Source organism: Buteo buteo, chromosome 14 (genome assembly GCF_964188355.1).
Source record: "Buteo buteo chromosome 14, bButBut1.hap1.1, whole genome shotgun sequence".
Taxonomy (NCBI): domain Eukaryota; kingdom Metazoa; phylum Chordata; class Aves; order Accipitriformes; family Accipitridae; genus Buteo; species Buteo buteo.
Genome location: NC_134184.1, coordinates 11,809,944 through 11,817,802, shown reverse-complemented (window position 1 = coordinate 11,817,802; position 7,859 = coordinate 11,809,944).

Genomic DNA, 7,859 nt, shown 5'->3' with positions numbered 1-7,859 from the left:
GTGCTAAAAGCTTTGTGCAAGGATCATAGCTATGTGTCACAGCCTCCATACAGCAGTCAGTTAATGAGAACACTTTAGCCTAAGTGGGAACCCATGTGTCTGGACTAGGATGGGCTTGCCTGCTTCATCATTATTTACATGACTGTCCACACAGCCAATGAATCACACTGTCTACAAATAAAACATGCATAAAACTAGGTAGAATTCTGGCCTCCAGCTCTCAATGCCTTTTCTGCATTGCAAGGCAAAACGAAATCTCACAAAGCAGATGGAGTTTTTCACAATAGGCAGGGATGGTGGAATGATATTGAATTAGAATAGACATATAGTGACCTGATCAGGAGAGAGCCATAGTACATTCTGTGTGTCCCTGAGAGGAGGAATATATATGTGGAACACATTTTAGCCCCAATCCACTCAGTTGAACTTAGTGTCAACTCAGTTGGGCTGAAAACCTGGAACCCTATAAGGTCTCTCTCCTTAATGACAGTAATGCCGTTGTCTGCCTCGGGCCAATTATTTTTCTATGTTGAAACTGCAACATTGCAATCTATTACAAGAATGCAAGTTGGGGGGGAGGGGCAGGCGTGTGTTGTTTGGTTTGGTTTGTTTTTTTAAAACAATGAAACAAAACCAGTACAAATATGGAGGGATTTCCATGTTGCAGATTTTTTTTTTTAAGTAAAACACCGGGGGTTATCTTCCAAAGAAAATGTTCTGCAAAATTACATTTTTATATGCTTGGTACTAGAGCCTTACACATTGTGATTGTGTAAACCATGCTTGGTCCCTGAGGAATGTTCATGTGCCAGCATAATTCCGCATATATGTCCCCAGTATTTTTCAGCTCAGGGCTTTAGAGTTTTAGTCAGGAGTTTACTTTTTCTTTCTTCCTTTTTTTTCTTTTTCTTTTTTTTCCCCTTCTTTCCCAGACTTCATCATATAAAGAAGTGGAATTTCCAGCTGCCATGTATTTAAGTTTCCCTGGGTTTTCTTCCATGAAAATGAATGGTTTATTTTAAATTCAGTGAAAAAAGCGCAAACTTTTCCAACACCACGAATGTTTTAATATTTGATTTAGGAGAAGCTATCTCTAGCTATGCAAATACTTTGAAAATGAACTTTCTTAATAAATAAATTATATATACTTATATAGATGTAGAAAACAAACCAAAACAAAACAGCCGCACCTTATTTTATCACTGTACCTGCCATAATGTCTCTGTATAGTTCCTGACATGGAACTTATTTTGATGTTTTTTGTGCTAGCCTGGTGCTGTAGATTCCTCATAGTCCTATTCCAGTGTGAGTCACTGAGGACACATTTAAAGCTGGACAGAACATTTACATATTCAAATGAAACCTATTGGAAATATATCTATGCTTGAGGCAAGCATCTCAAGCCACAGGATAAACATTCATTTCAACATGATCATGTTGGCTGCCTTTTCTTGCTTCATATTGCTCACAGAAGCAATTTTTAAAAGTTTAAAAAAGTGATAAGGTACATACATACTCATTGAAATAGCTGGAGGTTTACCAGGTTAAAATTAAAGAGCACAGCTGTTTTGAAGTAGTAACAACATATGAAGCAAGTGGAAAAAAATGTACCTTCATTAATCACAAGTCACAATGACAACAGTTATAACATTATGTTTAGATGAAGAAATTAAGAAAGTTGCCTCGTGGATCCTTTGATAGGGTTACTTGCTGGTTTGTTAGGGACATGAATTTTCTCTGTACTTAGCTTCAGGTTTACTGCTCACTGGGCTAACATAAAGAGGAGGCACTGCAAGGTGACCTTTTCAGTCTCTTGCAGTTTGCATCATTCTTGAGCAATTTAGTGAAGGAACAGCATTAGCATTGGCCTCAGGAGAGATGAAGCAGTTCTACTTCTTCTCCCAGGTGAAAAGGATGTGGCTGGTTTTATGCCTAATATCAGTATGATGGGATGAACTCAACAACAGCCTGACGTATGAGATACCATTTCCTACCACCTTATGCACCTTATGTTCCTGATAGGAGATGACAAATCTTGAAAGGAATCTGGCTGCGCTGGGAAGGGCATGCTGGTTCCTCCTGAATGAGGATGCCTTAAGCTAACTCACCATTGATTAGCTACCTAAGGATAGCTGTAGGACTCCCAGAAGCAGAAAAGAAAGCCTTCAAATGCCCATACAGGAGGCTAACAGGGGTTCCAGTCTTATTTGGGAAAAATCTGGCAATGAAAGTTAATGGAGATAATCCTTGGACAGATTTTATAGGAAAGTAAGCAGATAAGTTACGTGCCAGCACAGTGTAAATAGAGGAGCATAATGGTGACATGAATTAATGATATGTAATGAAGTGCTAAGCACTGCCATTATCGCTTCTTCCCAGCATGTCTTAAACAGCTGCAGCTGCTGCTGAAACAACTTGCAACAGGGCTTTTTTGAAGAGTTTAGCAGAAATTGCACAGGATTTTACAATAAGCTGACAGTTTATAAATTCTATTTCAATTCCCCCATTACACAATATACACACTTCATTTTAATATTTGACAGTACATGTTCACCGAACTAAATTGCACAGGATAAATCACCTTCTGTGTTCTCATGTCATAGCTCTGTATCAAGGGATAAATCACCGTGCTTTGAGGCCTTGTTGAATGAATAGGCAGTACCTGTCTGAAAACTATCTGCACACCAAAATAAGCCCAGAGCTCCCAGAGATTCTAAATTGATATAGCCCCATTTATGTGCAAATGATGGGAGATGAATTCCCACTGATAATATTAGTGTGATGCATTACTGGGCTAAAAAAAAAGGATAAGGTATCAGACTTGTTGCATGGTGTGGTAGGAAGAAAGGGTTCATTCCCTGCAATCAGCTACTGGATCTGATTTTACATGGAAACAGAAACCAATCCTATATTCCTACCCACTGTGCTGTGTAGAAATGGCCAGTTATTGTTTTCCGATTAGTCGATGCTTAAGTAGAATTAATTCACTTTTCACTTGCATAGAAGCAATTTTAAAAAAGAAAAAGAGTAAAAAATATTCATTGTTGTTAAGCTCTAAGAGTAATGTAGGTCTTTTTAAATTACTGTATATCAATTATGTAGTTGAAATGGAGATAGTACCATTCTCTATAAACATTTCTAAACATCTGAGCACTTTAATTAGCTAATGGTTAACGTGATTAGTCCAAAATAGCATGGGAGAATGAAGACTTGGAATAATAGATCTGGGAATTAATAAATCAGAGAATTATGCATGTATAAAGACAAAAGATTTGCACTTTGTATTAGGAAAAATAGTTTAGAGTATATACTTATCCATTTCTGTAATCTTCTTTCCTATTTACACAATTAACAGAGTGGCTACAGGCCAACAAATCTGAATAAAGATGCTGATCCACCAAAACTTTATTTTATTTCTTTACATTTGAAGTTTTATGCTTCAATACATAAACTATTCATTCTTAATGACTTCTAACTGTATAGTCAAAGACACTGAAGATAATCTGGTAAATAGTTCTCAGAAGGTTTCTAAAACGTGTGTTATGGTTTATATTAAACTTGCAGGACGTGTACATACCATAAAAAGTACTTCTTTGGTTCCACTTCAGGGTAAAAATCTAAACTTTGCAAGTATGAATTAAAAAAAATATCTTTTTTGTTCAATTGAACAATACAATACTATGTTTCAGTTCTTGCTAAAAATTGTTTAAAAAGCAATTTTAATGAAAATAAAAGTAATTACTAAATGAAAATTAATTGGGTTTTTGCACACACACAAATAATAATGTTTCCTGTAAATAAGTTACTATTTTGATGAAAATTTTTATTCACATGTAAGGAAATACCCCTATACAGAAAGGAGATTTTTGCAGGTTTTGGTACTTAGATCTCTTCAGACTCACACTTAGTTAGTACTAAATGCCGGTGTACTGAAATGTCTCTGCTGACCATACTGAGGTTGCCCCACACCTTTACGCAGAATAGTTTCAACCAGAATGTAAATCTACCAGTACACTACCTCTGCTTTGTGTTTATGTAACATATTGAATTCTGGAAATAGTGCCATGAAATGTGTCTTTTATGGGCAAGAACAACTTTTGTTTACTGGCTGCCAAATGTGAAAGGCTAAGATACTTAGGATGCCTTAGGATGTTTTTGAAAGCCTACTGCTTAATGCATACAGGGCTTTCAACTTTTTTAAGTAGTGTTGGAAATCTCAGGCAAAGATTTCTGTGAAAAACTTGTTAAGTAGTATCACTTCCTTGCATAGGAAAAAAAAAATCTATGCACAGAAGTCTTGACACAGTACTTTGTATTTCCGTGAGCAGGGTTCTTAGATTAAGTAATGAAAAGCTCATTCAGCAGCACTCTTTTGTTGTATCATATGCTTTTAGACACTTTAATACATTAGGTTCACAGATGAAAGAACTATATAGATACTCAGAATATAGTCTTTTGAAACCTATCTTGCCATAATACATATATTTTCTCCCTTGTTCATACATTTTTTATCTAGAGCAAAATTGATTTTCAATAGGTCTGTGAATAGGAAAGTAGTCTGGTAGTTATGAATTCACATATCCTTTTTCATCATCTGAGCAAAACAGCCTTTCTGCACTTTTGAGTATTGCTCTTCTGGTGGTAAATGCAGATCCAATATGGGCTACCTTAACCCTAAAGTTATATACAGAGGTGGTGTACGTTCCCCAGCACAAACATGCTGAGATCCCAGCTTGTGCACTATAACCACAGTACTGTCACAAGATTGCCAGGAACAAGGGCTCTCCCTCCTTCACTCCCTCCCCATCCTTCACTTCATTCCTCTTGTTCACGCCTTGCTAGTGGTACTACTTGCATCCTGTATAAAGCGCTGAGGTCCTGTGAAAGACAGGAGATGCTTGTTTATTCATAATTACATTTGTCTTGCAACAGACTGTCCTAGATTAAATGAAGATGGAGAGAAGACAGCTGATGGCTCTCATATTCTATGCTGCTCTGTTTAGTGTAGTCAGATGGATGCTGTAGTTTAATACATATTCTTTCAACACACCTATCACTGGAGTACATAAGTACGTCCCAGAAATGTGATTGACATCTGCCATACATTGTATGTTTTCATACTTTGTAGCAAGGGGGAAGCAAGTGAGCAGAGTTCTTTGTTTTGGTATGAGTCTTTGCCTATATTTGTTTGGAGGTTCCTTGTTCGTGTTTATTACTCACATTGCTGTGTAGTTATATCACAGGCTGCAAAGCCTTTAGAAATGTGCTGTGTACTTAAAGGGGAAGGTTGTAGTATTTAGTTTATTTAAGAGTACTTTTCACAAGCTTAGGTCACTGCATGAAAGGAACTGCCCTTTTTTTTGCACAGAAGCATTGCTCTGACAAGCATTGCCCTCGTATCAGAGGAACTGACTTAGGTTCTGTGCTCCTAAAAGAGTGTAGCAAGAGAGAAAGTTCTCCCACCTGCTTCCCTCAGGCAGAGTCCCATCTGCAGCATGACACCTCCATGCTTCACCAAAGTGGCAAAGCCTGGACTTGCCCTTGAAACCAGCTCCTCCTGCCAGTCCTTCTGGTCAGGGTACAGCCTCAGCACTCGCTCCTGGTTCAGAGCAATCTCCCGCTTCCTGATTCCTGCCTGATTAGCCAGTCAGATTTCAACTATAGTTAGAGCAAGTAAAAAACTTCCCTCAATTCTCTTCCTTCAGGAAATGGAATTTCATCAAAAACCAGGCACTGGAGAGGTGTCCTTGACAGGTTTTCACACCGAGACTGCTAGTCCTCTCGTCAGTGCTGAAGTGCCTCTTCTGGTGGACTAGACATGTCCCTGTCCCAAAAATATGTACTAGATCTAGAACAAATAGGAAAAAGACCCAACATATTTTCAGTTTCTCATTCCATATCAGGGTGATGTTTTATTTTACACACTTTAGTTCTTTTTGTTTTACTTCAAAACACAGACTTCTAAAAATCACTTTTTCTAAGAATTCAAAATGCAGTTTACCTGGAATTCCTATTTTAAACCTGTTTGACTTAATAACTCTTTTTTTTTTTTTTTTTTTTTTAAGATTGGAACCAAATCTTGTTTTATCAGTTAGAAAAATACAGGAATAAATCATTTTAAAAATGTAAGATTGAAGTGTTTTCCATCACTGTGTACTCACAAATTTCTTGGGTTTGGTTCAAACTTCTGTCAGAAAGGATAAAGAATTAAACACCAAAGACCAGGAAAGTAAAGGACCACCTATTCTTTCTGTGAAATGCTGATGCTTTCTGCAGTCAGTAAAATTCAGAACTAGCCTGGGAATCTCCTGATTCAGTTAAATTCACAGAAAAATATAGTTTTAATGTAGAGAACATAAATATCAGTACCCAGAAAATATTTTGAGGGATGAACCAGAAAGGCCAGTATGGATTATGTGAACATTTAACTTTCCTTCTTTCTTTGTGAAATCTTTTCCTTTAACTGTAATTTCAGATAACTCTGGTGTAACTGCAAAGAGTGAGATCTGAGCTTGTCCTAATCACACCCTCTGTGTTGAGAATGAGCAACAATGCCCAGGAATATGAAAATTGATTTTCTGTGAAAAATGAGTTACATGAAAATGCAAAAAAGAATTAAGACTTTGAATAATAAAGGTCATTGGACTCTAGAGAATGGGAGAAATTGATGGGGGCTTTTTTCCCATATTTTACCTATAAGATATTTTGACTTATTTTGAAACATCACATACAAGATGTGGAGAACATGTTGAAAAGTTATTAATCAGGTTCTGTTTTAATATTGATAAAGTCAATTAAATGTAAAATTTAACTAGGACTCAGGAAAATGGAATTAGCCTAAGGAATTCTTACATGGACTCACCTATATACTTTCATGCCTATTTGAGGTATAAAACTATTGTCCTGCCCAGTGTAGCACAATTATATTAATTTGTACTGTGAAAGGTTTTGTAGATGACAGGAAGGGGAAGGTACTCAGCTGCTGATGTGTCAGCTAAGCACATCAGATTACACTGTTTTACATTGTATTTATTGTGAAGTTGCCCTATAGTTCTTGTTTACCCTTAAAGCTTATCTTGTATGCAGTTATACTGAGGTATACATACCTTTAAAAATCAGTTCATAGAAAGATTAGCTGAGTTAGTGTTTCAGCAATTCATTGTCTTGGTACTGAGTTTTGACTTGTTCAGAAGGTTTCCTGTATATGTAGGTATGGCAAATGTGACTTCTAGGTCCCCTTTCTTAAGTGTCTAATTTGTTTATTTTTGTCTAAGATACACAGGGTCCCTAACTAGCATTTTGAGAGCTTAAATAATACAAAATACTTTCAAAGGTGAAATGTCCAAGGGGAGAAAAATGTCTTTCTTCTACAAAAAGACAATCTGTTAAAAAATTCAAATCAAAGTTAAGTTGGTGTATGGAATTAATGTCCATCTGTCACAAGGATTCTGTTAGAAAGTCCTGTAAATATTTTTCCTGTGAATACAGAAGAAATAAGTCTTTGACTAATAAGTGAATACACTAAATCATTTCTAGTCCTTTCCAAACACCACAGGAAGCAAATTAACAGACTTTTAAGATATACTCCCTCTTAACAATGCTGATGTCTTTTGGTTCTCCTCCCTGTATTTTAAGCACACTAAGCCCTTTCTTATTAGAAGAAATTTACTGATTTCTGTGCAAGTTATCAGCATGCAGAGAAACCTTCCCACCTCATCTTTCATATTTTTTATATATGATGTGAAAACAGCCCTTTTCTTCAGTGGATTTTTCTGGTTCTACCTGCTGGTATAATTTTGACAGTTCCAGTCTTTAACTGGTACGTTCAGTATACATTTTAAAACAAAACTCGTAACAGA